Genomic DNA, 14,619 nt, shown 5'->3' with positions numbered 1-14,619 from the left:
CTCTGGAGCTGGTATCAGGGGTTCACGCGGGGGCTGGTCTCTCCATTGGCGGCTGCTGATCAGGTCGGCCGGTCATACCAGGGGCAGTCCATCCGGGCCGGTGTGCTGGGCGAATAGATCCGCGCCCAGGGGCAGTATGGCAGGGGGCCCCGGTTGGAGAGCGGCGCCCGGGGGCACTCGGCCTTGCGACCAGGCCGGTGGGCGTCTTCCGGTTGTGCCCGGGAGTGGCGCAGTCAAGGAAGGGGGCGCTCGTGAGGCAGTGACGCCCGGGTGCACTAGGCCTTGCGACCCGGCCTGTGGCGCCTGTTTCTTTATTGCACCCGGGGTTAAAGGGCACGGCGCAGGGCGGAGCGTGACAGCAGCGCTTGCAGCCTGAGGCCTAGCTGGCAGCGGCGGAGGCGTGGTGTCAGGTACAGTTCCCGGGGCTTCGGGTCCCGCAACGGGAGGCGGGGGCAGGCTTGCGGCCTCAAGGCTTGGGGTGATGATGTCCCCGTTACCTGCCTCGGTCTCTGTGGCCTCCTCCGCGGCGGCGTCCCCGGACTCCGGTCCACCTTCACCGCCCTCGGAGGCAGGCGTGCGGCTGGGCGGTGTTAGCGCCTCCTGCGGTCGGGTCACGGCTTGCCGGGCCAACTCCTCCCTCCACCCGGCGATCACATCCCGCTGCACCCGGACCATCCTCCGGTCCAGGTCTTCTAGCGCGGCTTGCAAATGCTCCGGGTCTCTGGGGAGCTGTGCCAGCAACTCTGTTAGGCTGCATGGCGGTTCAGCCTGCAACAGGCTACGGGCCAAAGTGCTGGTAGTGTTCGGTGCTCCTTCCATTCCCGGGTGCGGTCTGTCCAGACTGATCCAGACCGCACCCTGCCCCACAGTTTTCTTTCCTGTCTGCCCCCATTGGGGGTGGTCTTGGGGCCACCTGCTGACAATCACCTTCAGGGACAGCCCCCCCACGTTGATGGACATCTCTACAGCCACACTCATGGCTGTTGGGGGTGGGCTCCTTCTTTGGCGCCATTCTGGGACCTGTCCCACGATGGGAGGTGGTTTCCTGTTGTCTTTTGGCGCGCACATTATGGCGCTCGTTCTTCTGGGGCGGGCGCCATCTTTAATACAATAAAACAGTCTCTTTTCAGGCGCACAATACCCGTTTGTGGCGGGTTGGTAACGATCCTGCCGACTACGCCAAAGCTGACTCGCCCCCTGGGCGGGGTGGTACCCGGAACCAGGCTTCTGTACGATGCTGGGGGTAGTAGTGGCGACCCGGTCCCGTGGCTCAGGGTGGTCAGACCAGTGGCAGTCTATTTATGGGGTTTTTGTGGTTTAATGTCCGACTACGCCACCCGTGGATTGCGGTCAGGGTGTACCGCCGCTGCAGGGCAGACCGCTGAGGCTGGTGTTGTGGGTGCAGCAGAGTGTAGTACAACTCCCCATGGGAGGAGTATAGCCTCAGGGCAGTGTAGAGTGATGATGGTGGTTGTGGTGCGGGGCATCCCAGTACTAGTAGTGCTCACGCGGTGAGAAAGCACAGAGACAAGGTGTTGCAGTTCAGGTTCTTTACTCACAGTTCTCATCCAGGTCACTTGTGCACAGATAGGACCGCCCGAGTCTGCGTCCACCAGGCAGGGGGCTCGATCAACCCCCAGGCAATTCCGGAGTGTGGCACAGGACTCCCTTCTATCCTTTCGTCAGCCGTGCCCCACCAGTGAGACTACTTCTGTCCAGCTGCCTCGGGTCTTCTCCTGGGAGGACTGGGTGTCCACTTCCCTGACCCTATGTGGTGTGCCTTCCTAGTAGGTGTAGTGAAGGGTCGCACCAGTAAATGATCACGACCTCCGGTTCTTGGTTAAGGATTAGGCACCTCCACCAACTTGGGATCTGGTACCCTGTTCTGCCAACCCGTCACCCGCAATCTCCTGGGTCCTTAGGGTTCCTTCTGCCTTCGTGTCTCTGGGCCCTTCTACACTTTGGGTACTACTCTTTCTTTGCTGTTCCTTTCCGTTTCTGTTCCTTTCTGTTTCTGTTCCTTCCTTCTGGCTCCGGCCTTCACCCTAGGCCTGCCTCGTGGAGCTGGGCCCAGACTGAGCCACAGCTCCCTGTCAGCCCTCTCTGGCTGAACTCCTTCTCTCACTCCACTGACTGAACTGAACCCAGAATGAAGAAGGTGCCCACCTCTTATACCTCCCTCTCTGTGTATGAGCCCAGGTGACTTGCAACCAATGGGCTCCTACCTATGCCCAGAAACCGTCCCCTCCTGCTCCTACATCACTGGGTTTTCCTCCCCCCTCCCCACTCCAGCCAGGGACATGATCTGTCGTGCCTGCATTACTGTACTAATGGGAGCACCGTTGAGCTGTCCCCCGGAAATGGGGCGTGTGTAATGCATGCAGCTAACTGAGTCCCTGTCCACACACCATCCTTACCCGGGAGTGGGATATCACACCTCTGGTTGCGGTGCAATACCTCTGTAGCGACCGAACCCTCGGGGCGCTACAAGGGCATCGCAAAAGCTGAAATGATGAGCAGTGACATTACCTTGCTGAGGTAACGTTAATGACATCATCTCAGTTCTCAGTGGCCAGTTCTCACAAGGGCAACGCAAGTGCCAGAATGATGAGCTGTGACGTCACCACTCATCAGTCCGGCACTCGCGCTTCCCTTTTGAGAACCGGCCGCTGTGAACTGAGGTAACCTTACTGACATCACCTCAGTCTAATGACTTTGATGGGACCATAAGTGCCCACAGCCTTAAGGCTTCAGCCTTTCAATAACCTTTATTAGTATGCCGAACCCGAACAGTAACACGGATGTACAGTACTTTACAGTTCGAGTTCGCCCATCCATAATTCTGTATTCGCTTATGATGTTCGTATTGTAGATTCTTGGTCGCTGTACAGTAACTTTACTAACCCAATCAGGTGCATAAGCACTCCTTCCTCTCTCATTGTTTCCCAAAGCAGATCGTGTTCAACAAGGTCCAAAGCATTGGTATAATCAATGAAACACAAGTACAGCTTCTTCTAGTATGCCCTCATCTTTTTTATAACCTGTAGGGTTGAGCAGTTCCTCCATCTTGTCTGGTGTGACTTGCCGACATATGGCAAACTTCACCCAGGACATGCAGACACTCTTATAGCAGTCACACGTGTCCGCTGGGAATGCTTCCCACACGTCTAACACCAATTGTAGGGATTGTACTCACTCAGTTGAGATAAGAGGCAAAGAGGATGCATGTTACGTTAAATGTCCATAGTGGTCTATTGACTTCATAAACCGTCAAAAGCAAAATGCAAACAAATAGCCTTTAGTCCAGGTAAAAGCAAAAGAAAACAGACAGTCCTTAACAGGACTTGTCCACTACTTGTTATTATCTCCCCAATGTATTCACCCTGTGCCCATAAGTGTTTTTGTAAATGCCTTGCTGTGTCTTTATGGCCTTTGAGCAGCGCTATCACTGGCTGCTCACAGGCATCACATGACCCCCGGCTGCAGCCGGCTCTGACATCCACTGATGTCATGTCAAGTTCCGGATGCAGCCAGGTGTGACTCAGTGCTGCGTTCCACGGTGGATGTTGGGCTATGGGCGGGGTTACACCGCGCATCACACCCAGCGTCCACCGCACGCTTTCCCTCTCCTCATTCATTGGGAAAGCATGCGGTGGATGCTGGGTGTGACATGTGGGGAAACCCCACCCACAACCCAGCATCCACTGCAGGGACCGCGTCACTGATGTCACGCCTCACTTGATGTGATATCAGCGAGGGGTCACGTGATGCGTGTGAGTGGCCAGTGATAGCGGCGCTCACAGGCAAGAAGTACAACTAAAGATAATTATAAAAACCCTTATGGGCACCGGCAACACATTGGTGGGATAATAAAAAGTAGTGGACATCTTCTTTAAGCAAAGTCTCTGGTAAACTGAACCTGTGGTCAGTACACAGCTCAGTCTGAAGACAACACATAGGAGGCTTTCTCCTTCCAAACACAGACCATGTGCCAAACAACAGCCTCCATTATATAGGCTGTTAACCACACCCAGAGGTGAGGTATGTGGGTAGCTAGACCCGCCCATCTCTCTAAACTACCCATAACCCGGCTCCCAGATGCACCAAACCATCCTCTTAGTGCTACATGCACTAGAGAAACACATACCTCCCATTAACTACGCGACCATTAGCCACCTTACAAACCCATCACAGTTTTGAGATGTGATCATGGATCTCTCAACCCCTATGCAATCCAGCTTGGGCATTGTGATGATACAGAGTAAAATCTTAGTAAGCCAGACGTTTAGATTTGTTAATACAAGAGAAATACTATATTATCTTTGTGTATTTGTGTCTGGTCAATAAGAACAGACCAGTATTTGTATAACAAACATAATTTGTATGATTGTTATCTCCTCTTGGGGTTGGAAACAATGTAGTTTGCTAATATGCTAATTGTACTAAAAGCCAGCTATTTACAACAGCTATGTAAATAGATTAGCTAAAACAATAATAGCTGAGCCCTGCACCTTTACCTCTTAAGCCCACGTCACACTAAGCGAGATCGCTAGCGAGATCGCTGCTGAGTCACAAGTTTTGTGACGCAACAGCGACCTCAGCAGCGATCTCGCTACGTTTGTCATGTAGCAGCGACCAGGCCTCTGCTGTGAGATCGCTAGTCATGTCGAAATGGCCTGGACCATTTTTTGATCATTGAGGTCCCGCTGGGTAGCATGCATCGGTGTGTTTGACACCTTACCAACGACCTCGTTGGCGACGCAGAACTGGGAAGTCATCCCTCATCGAGGTCTGAATCGTCAGAGCAGCTGCTATGTGACAGGGTCCCAACGACCGCCAACATCGTTATACAGGTCGCTACGGGTCGCTGTATCGTTGCTGCATCGTTGGGAAGATCTGACTGTTTGATATCTCACCAGCGACCACATAGCGAGAAGCAGCAATGATCTCTGCCAGGTCATATCGTTGTCAGGATCGCTGTAGCGTCGTTAAGTGTGATGGTATCTTTACCTGTGCCTGATGACCTCACACAGATGTAAATATAAACAGCGATGTCTGTAGTTCTGGAGACAGAATGAGACTTCGGACAGAGAATCAATCAACATCAGAAAGACTTTAGAAGGAGAATGAGAGACATCCTTCAGGACAGCAGATGGATTGCATGGCATCCAAAGAGACACAGATTTTAATTCTATATGATTCTAGCCTAAGGGTTCCAGCCTTGACCGGAAAGATTCGAATCTGCTCCATTAACCATGAGAGAGACATGGATACATTTGGGGAGTCCAGAAAAGGACAAAGAAGTCACCTGGCCCCATGGATATGTTGTTTTGGGGTTGCTAGTAGGGACCCACCAGTCGCCTAGAACCCATGGAGACATTTGGAGTTGCCACTAGGGACCACCGGTTGCCTGGCCCCATGGAAACTCTTGGAGAGGCCAGATATGGACCCTCGGGTCTCCTGGGCTTGTACCTCGATGGACTGCTAGCTTCCTAAGCTTGCCGCTTCTTTCTCTCTGTGGAGGCCCGCCAGAAGCTGGGGGCCACAGGTTGAGGTAGTCGGCCCTGGAAGTCTCCAAAATCGCAGCTGTTCTATCCCAGGCAGTTGAAGAAGTAAGGGTGAGACTGTGTAATGTTGTACCATCTTGGGTATTTGCTGGGACTGTTCTGTGTGTTTATTATCCGCTTTGTGGTTCAATAAAGTATTGCCATGCTGTTTTACCCTCACCCTGTGTTGTCTGAGTAGCGTTACGCCCACGGAAGTCCCCGGGTCTTCACATATTCCAAGACCTTTGGGCTAGACTCATATAGAATTCCAATCTGTGTCTCTTTGGATGCAATACAATCCATCTGCTGTCCTGAAGGATGTCTCTCATTCTCCTTCTAAAGTCTTTCTGATGTTCCTTGATTCTCTTTCCCAAGTCTCTCTGCTACACAATCACATGTCCTGCTTCTTTGGGCTCAAGCCTGACTCCTACAAAAACACATGTCCCTTCTGCTTCTCTGGGCTCAGCCCCCTGAATGGCAGAACTGCTCTCACCCTCACTCCCCAAAGCTAAGTGTGCATTAGTGGAGATATCTTTCTCAGGTCGACCACATCACCTGGGTCTTCATGTGAGACTCCCTGTGGTGAAGGCTCCGCCGGAACTTTTTTCAACACTTACACAATGGGCCTAGACAATTTTTGAACAATGGTTAGAGGCTCCTGAGATACTAATGAGATTAGTGGAATACTGGACCCTTTACAAGGTAAATTAGTGTACATACACTGAGGAGCAAGCAGAACATTAATAAAACACAGCCAGCAATTTCTATTACAACACAATAATGTATGTAATGCACACGCCCAGACTGACTGGCGTGTGCGTGATTAGTCATTCCACTGTGCCATGAACCGGAGAGTGCCTGGAGGGGCGTAACTAAGTATCTGCCCGATCCGACCAAGGTCGCACGACGGCATATGACGCCAGTGCACCAGGGAGGAACCGAGCAGAGGGACCAGGTGCCACTCCAGGTCACACCCCGGACACGGCTGTTGACCCACACCGGGGAATACAGGAACAGGCAGGCTAGAGTGCAGGCTGGGTAGGGTTCAGTACAGACTGGGAGACGGGTTCAGAGCCACAGATGCGGTAATCAAGCAGAGCAGAGCGAAACAGCAGGTGCGGTAGACAAGGCTGAGCAGAGCAAAACCGCAGACGTGGTGGACAAGGCCGAGCAGAGCAAAACCGCAGACGTGGTGGACAATGCCGAGCAGAGCAAAACCGCAGATGCGGTGGATAAGGCCGAGCAGAGCGAAACCGCAGATGCGGTAGACAAGGCCGAGCAGAGCGAAACCGCAGATGCGGTAGACAAGGCCGAGCAGAGCGAAACCGCAGACGCGGTAGACAAGGCCGAGCAGAGCGAAACCGCAGACGCGGTAGACAAAGCCAAGCAGAGCGAAACAGCAGACGCGGTAGACAAGGCCGAGCAGAGCGAAACCGCAGACGCGGTAGACAAGGCCGAGCAGAGCGAAACCGCAGATGCGGTAGATAAGGCCGAGCAGAGCGAAACCGCAGACGCGGTAGACAAGGCCGAGCAGAGCGAAACCGCAGACGCGGTAGACAAGGCCGAGCAGAGCGAAACCGCAGACGCGGTAGACAAGGCCGAGCAGAGCGAAACCGCAGACGCGGTAGACAAGGCAGAGCAGAGCGAATCCGCAGACACGGTAGACAAGGCCGAGCAGAGCGAAACCGCAGACGCGGTAGACAAGGCCGAGCAGAGCGAAACCGCAGACGTGGTTGACAAGGCAGAGCAGAGCGAAACCGCAGACGCGGTAGACAAGGCCGAGCAGAGCGAAACCGCAGACGCGGTGGACAAGGCCGAGCAGAGCGAAACCGCAGACGCGGTAGACAAGGCCGAGCAGAGCGAAACCGCAGACGCGGTAGACAAGGCCGAGCAGAGCGAAACCGCAGACGCGGTAGACAAGGCCGAGCTGAGCGAAACCGCAGACGCGGTAGACATGGCCGAGCAGAGCGAAACCGCAGACGCGGTAGACAAGGCCGAGCAGAGCGAAACCGCAGACGCGGTAGACAAGGCCGAGCAGAGCGAAACCACAGACGCGGTAGACAAGACCGAGCAGAGCGAAACCACAGACGCGGTAGACAAGGCCGAGCAGAGCGAAACCGTAGACGCGGTAGACAAGGCCGAGCAGAGCGAAACCGCAGACGCGGTAGACAAGGCCGAGCAGAGCGAAACCGCAGACGCGGTGGACAGGGCCGAGCTGAGCGAAACCGCAGACGTGGTGGACAAGGCTGAGCAGAGCGAAACCGCAGACGCGGTGGACAGGGCCGAGCAGAGCAAAACCGCAAGTGCGGTGGACAAGGCCGAGCGGAGCAAAACCACAGACGCGGTGGACAGGGCTGAGCAGAGCAAAACCGCAGACGCGGTAGACAAGGCTGAGCAGAGCAAAACCGCAGACGCGGTGGACAGGGCTGAGCAGAGCAGGGCAGGAACCGCCGAAGTGGTAAGTAAGACAGGACAGAGATAAATCGCCGAAGTGGTAAACAAAGATAAAGCAAAGGGGACAGGGCTCTGTTCACACGGAACAGACTGGAAAAGAAAGGCAGAACCAGATACACACAAGGTACTTGCAAAGAAGTAGCGAAAGGACTCCAACTCACAAACGGAAATACAATGACAACGAGTAGAAGTTAGGTGCAGGTTCAGACTCTACAGAAAAAGGGAGCAAATGGACATAAAGACAAAACAGGTAAGAAGCTAGGAGACAGTTCAGACAAGAACAGTTACTGCAACAAAATGCAGGAACGAGCCTAGGTAAAGCCAAGTGCTGGTTCAAACACTGCAGAAAAAGGGAACAAACGGACATAAAGACAAAACAGGTAGGAAGCTAGGAGACAGTTCAGACAGGAACTGTACTGCAACAAATACAGGAGCGAGTCTGGGTATGCGGCCCCCAGAGGGCGAGACGAACAGGCTAGGAGCGTGTTCAGACAGGCCTGGAAATGCAGCCTCCAGGAAGGCAGACAGACAGCTGGCTAGAGTACACACACAGGACACAGTTCAGACACGGGAACTGATACCGCAAGGCAGGAAACATAGACAGGACCTGGCACATCAGTGACAAAGAAGCCAACTGACAGAACAAGATACTCAGGCATGGATTCCAAGGAGGAGCTGGTTTAAATACCAGGTGACAGACAGCAATAGGCTGAGGACGCATTAGGGGTGTGTCTGCAGCAGCTACAAGAAACAGGAAGTTCAGCGGGCGTTGCCCTAAACAGCCAAAGCAGAGCAAAGCAGACAGTATGGAAAGAAGCCAGAGTGGCAGTCTGGACTGGAAATCAAGTGCGCGCTCTTGCACAGTGGGAGATGGACCACTATGCAAGGACTCCGTCAGGTATGTTACAATGTATTTCTCTTGAATTAACAAATCTAATCGTCTGGCTAATTTAGATTTTAAGTTGTATCGTCACAGGCATCATAAAGATTTCCATCACAGATGTTGCCCATGTATTTTTGAAAAATCTTTAGAAGCACCTTGCTGGCATGGGGAATCAGGATTATTTTTTATTGTTGGCACAGTCCCTGGCATCACATTTCTTTGGTATTGAGATAAAAAACAGTATTTTCCAGTCGTTTTGGCCAGGAAGCTGATCTTTGTCTTTTGCTTCTCTTTGGAGCACAGCATTTAGCTGCCTTCCCTCATGCAACCTGCCCTTAGCCTTGGCTTGTCTCCTATTACTAGTGATCTAGAGGGTAATTGCAGTTAACCAGTTCCCACCACCTGCTCTTAAGCATTTCAGCGATGATTTCTTCAATTTGTTCCAAAAATTCTTCTGGGCCTTCTTCCTCCTACCTGAAAAGGATAAACCTGTTGCTCACTTTGATTGTATACTGCACAGGGATTTTACTAATATTAAACTACTTCTGCATGGTTAAATGCTTGATCTTACATAGTCTGAACCTAACTTTGGCCATGATCTGACTCACAATCTCTACTGAGACTATTGATTCCTTACATTATTATCTGGTTACGAAACTGTCTATTTGGGGATGTCCAGGTGTAGGGGCCCCACTTCAGCTAGGTGGAGCAGGTGTTGGTGATTCTAAGCTTGTTACAATGGCTAGAGATGACAAGAAAGTGAACAGGTTACACAAATTATTACAAGTCATTAGAAAATGTTAGGCAATTGCTTGACTAATGTACCTGAATTTAAAAATCCCCCATTGTTCTTGTATAGAAGGGCAAAGACTATTAAAGATACGCTAGTACACTCAGATATTGGGGTGTTTAAAACAGATGTCAAAACACTTTATACAGGTTGGCCATACTTAAAAACACTTAACATTAAGGATTATAGATGTAGTCCCACTCCAGAGAAGAAGATAGGGTGAAGTTGCTAAGGAGAAAAGAACTTGAGTGGATATTCAGGTTAAATACCCTTAAACCGAATGGCTTAAATGTGGAATTTAACCCCTTTACCGCAGAGGGTGGTTTGCACATTAATGACCGGGCCAATTTTTACAAATCTGATTACTGTCACTTTATGAGGTTATACCTCTGGAACACTTCAACGGATCCCGCTGATTCTGAGAATGTTTTTAAGTGACATATTGTACTTCATGATAGTGGTAAAATTTCTTCGATATCACTTGCGTTTATTTGTGAAAAAATTGGAAATTTGGGGAAAATATTGAAAATTTAGCAATTTTCAAAATTTGAATTTTTATGCCCTTAAATCAGAGAGATATATCACACAAAATAGTTAGCAAATAACATTTCTCACATGTCTACTTTATATCAGCACAATTTTAGAACCCAAATTTTTTTTTATTAGGGAGCTATAAGGGTTAAAAGTTGACCAGCGATTTCTCATTTTCCCAACAAAATTTACAAAACCAATTTTTTAGGGACCACATCACATTTGAAGTGACTTTGAGGGGCCTTTATGACAGAAAATACCCAAAAGTGACACCATTCTAAAAACTGTACCTCTCAAGGTGCTCAAAATCACATTCAAGAAGTTTATTAACCCTTCAGGTGCTTCACAGGAATTTTTGGAATGGGGAAGAAAAAAATGAACATATAACTTTTTTTCACAAAAATGTTACTTTAGACCCACATTTTTTTATTTTTGCAGGGGTAACAGGAAAAAATGGATCCCAAAATTTGTTTTTCAATTTCCCGAGCACGCAGATACCCCATGCATGGGTAAAAAACACTGTTTGGGCGCACGGCAGGGCTCAGAAGGGAAGGAGCGCCATTTGACTTTTTGAAAGTAAAATTTGCTTGAATAATTAGCGGACACCATGATGCATTTAGAGAGGCCCTGATGTGCCTAAATAGTGGAAACTCCCCATAAGTAACACCACTATGGAAACAAGACCCCTCAGGGAACTTATCTAGATGTATGGGGAGCACCTTGAAACCCCAGGTGCTTCCCAGAAATTTATAACGTGGAGCCGGGAAAATAACATTTTCACATTTTTCCCACAAAAATGTTTTTCAGCCCCCAGTTTTGCATTTTCGGAAGGGTAACAGGAGAAATTGCACCATGCAACTTGTTGTGCAATCTCTCTTGAGTAAGCCGATACCCCATATGTGAGGGAAAACCACTGCTTGGGTGTACGGCAGGGTTCGGAAGGGAAGGAGCGCCATTTGACTTTTTGAATGGAAAATTTGCTTGAATAATTAGCGGATGTGCCCCTGATGTGCCTAAACAGTGGAAAACCCCCACAAGTGACACCATTTTGGAAACTAGACCCCTCAGGGAACTTATCTAGATGTGTGGTGAGCACCCTTAACCCCCAGGTGCTTCAAAGAAGTTTATAACATGGAGCCGTGAAAATAAAAAAATCAAACTTTTTCCACAAAAATGATCTTTTAGCCCAATTTATTTTCACAAGGGTAAGAGGAGAAAATGGAATCTAAAAACTGTTGTGCAATTTCTCCAAATACGCCAGTACCCCATATGTGGGGAAAATACACTGTTTGGGCGCACGTCAGGGCTCAGTAGGGAAGGAGCACTGTGTGACTTTTTGAACGCAAAATTGGCTTGAATTAAGAGCGGACGCCATGTCGCATTTCGGGAGGCCCTGATTTGCCGAAATAGTGGAAACCCGCCACAATTGACTCCATTTTGGAAACTAGACCCCTCAAGGATTTTATCAAAGGATATAGTGTACATTTTGAACCCAGAGGTACGACAGAATTTGATAACATTAGGTCATCATATTGAATAAGTTGTCATTTGTCTTGAGCACAAGTGCTCGCTACTTGAGTTTGCATCGGGTACTCGGGTATACACCATGTATCATGGGTGCTCGAGTGACATGTTCAAGTTCCCGCCTCGCATGTTTTTTTTGGCCGCAAAGCATATGGGTGAAGACTCGAGCATGTCGCTCGAACACCCGCGATACTTAGTGCATACCCGAGCATCCGATGCAAACTCAAGTAGCGAGCACTTGCGCTCAACACTGGTTGCCATATCGTCATCATTTTTTTTTTCTTTACTTTTGAAAAAATCCCAACCCTAACCCCAACCCTAATACAACCTCAACCCTAACCCTAGCTCAACCCTAACTCTAGCCCAACCCTAACCATAGCCCAACCCTAACCATAGCCCAACGCCAACCCAACCCTACCCAAACCCTAACCCTAGCCCAATCCTAACCCCAACCCTAACACAACCCTAACCCCCAACCCTAACCCTAGCCCAACACTAACCCTAGCACAACCCTAACCCTAGCACAACCCTACCCCAACCCTAGTACAACCCTAACCCTAGAGTTTATTTTTTTACGCTGTTCCTCGTGTAGTATAAATGATTAGACAACTTTATTCTTCGGGTCGGTGTGATTACAACGATACCAGATTCACATGGGGGTTTAATGATTGACAGCTATCACACACTAAAAGACGCTTTTTTTTGCAAAGACTAGTTTTTGCATCGCCATATTTTGAGAGCTATAATTTTTCCATATTTTGGCCGAAAGATTTATGTGACGGCTTGTTTTTTTGCAGGACAAGTTGACGTTTTTATTGGTACCATTCTTGGGCATGTGACATTTTTTGATCGCTTTCTATTCCGATTTTTGGGAGGCAGAATAAACAAAAACCAGCAATTCTGGAATTGTTTTTTTTTTTTTTTTTATGCCGTTCCACGTTTGGTAAAATTGATAAGGCAGCTTTATTCTTCAGCTCAGTACGTTTACAGCGGTACCGCATTTATATTGTTTTTTTATGTTTTGGCGCTTTTACACAATAAAAACTATTTTCTAGAAAAAAAAAATTTTTTGGATCGCTTTATTCTGAGAGCTATAACTCTTTTATTTTTTGGATGATGGAGCTCTATGGCAGCTTGTTTTTTGCGGGACAAGATGACGTTTTCAGCTGTACCATTTTTATTTACTTACGTCTTTTTCATCGCGTGTTATTCCATTTTATATTTATGGCAATATGATGATAAGGCATTGTTTTTTGATTCGTTTTTTTTTTTTTTACCGTGTTCACTAAAGGAGTTAACTAGTGGGACAGTTTTATAGGTCAGGTCGTTCGTGGCGATATCAAATATGTGTACTTTTATTGTTTTGGGTTTTTTTTCATAACAAATAAATATTATGGGTACAATATATGTTTATTTTTTGGGGATTATTTTTTTCATTTTTTTTTTATATTTTTACAATTTTTTTTTTTTTTTTCACTTTCCTATACTTTTTTTTACTTTTACACATTGTCCCACCATGGGACTTTCACTTTTTGCAGCCTGATCGGCTGTATAGCATAGAGAGCAGTAACTCCCTATGCTATGCAGTCTGTCAGCGCTGCACACAGGGGAGACATTACTTTGGTCAATCACTGCGCATGACCAAAGTAACTTCCTGCCTCCTGGTTACCCGGATGTTGTCATGATGACATCGGGTTGTCATGACAACATCCGGAAGCCGCCGCAGACATTGCTGGAGGCCGGAGAGGAGGCAAGTGTCGGCACTTACCTCCCCCCTTGCCCCTGCAATTCTGCTATGACTTCGATCGCAGCATTGCAGGGATTAATGTGCTGGGAGTGGTGCGGGACAGCTCCCTGCACATAGCACCGGGTGTCAGCTGTGACAGTCAGCTGACACCAGGCAGCGATCGCCCTGCACCGCTTGTGTGCGGGCACGATTGCATTACGTGTAATAGTACGTAGCATGTCCGTAAGGCCCAGGGAGCAGCTACGTACTATTACTGACCTCGTTGGAAAGGGGTTAATCTAACAGCAGTAACCTAGAGTCCTGGCTAATGACCCAGCAGTGTATGAGTTCTTTAAAAAGTGTTTTTATATTATAAAGAATATTTATGAGCAACATTTTCTTTTTTCTATATTTGTAGATCATCATTTGCACAATATGTCATGGAGAAGACAACTCATCCAGTAAAAATATATATGTAATTTTTTCTATGAATAGATTTTTTTGAAAATTATCTGCAGAATTTGTTTTTTTCAGATTTATTGACCAATATAGGGTTATCCCACCTATAACCATATGGGAATCTCTCAGAAATATATCTCCTTTATTATAAGAAGGGGTTGGTTGCAATTAACCCGATACACTACATGGGTTATGGAAAGAGGCCAGGGTCCGAGAGGACTATGACTCAGACCAGATACCCTATATCCTCCGACGTACCCAGTAATGGGGAAACCAATGGATTAGTGGTGTGGGTTCTTGATTAGTGTTGAGCGATACCTTCCGATATCGGGAAATATCGGATCGGATTGGATCGGACCGATACCCAAAAAGTATCGGATATCGCCGATTCTGATACCGGAAACCAATGCAAGTCAATGGGACATAAATATCGGAATAAAAATAAACCCTTTCTTTCCTTGTAGGTTAATTCTACATGAAGGAAAAAAACTAAAAATAATGTAGAATGTATTACATGAAAAGCCGGCAATTCAGCAGCGGCATACACCGGTACCCGACAATTTAGAATAGAAAGAATAGAACATCACACATAGATTAGATAGATAGAAACATGTCAGTCACATATATATGAAGTACAGTGACAGTGTTGCTTACTGTACTTGTCATTTAGTGTAAAGGATTTATTTAAAAAAATAACAGTGTTTTC

Source organism: Phyllobates terribilis, unplaced genomic scaffold (assembly GCF_046119375.1).
Source record: "Phyllobates terribilis strain yellow unplaced genomic scaffold, ASM4611937v1 Scaffold_9__5_contigs__length_417890890, whole genome shotgun sequence".
NCBI lineage: Eukaryota > Metazoa > Chordata > Amphibia > Anura > Dendrobatidae > Phyllobates > Phyllobates terribilis.
This window is presented reverse-complemented; position numbering follows the sequence as displayed.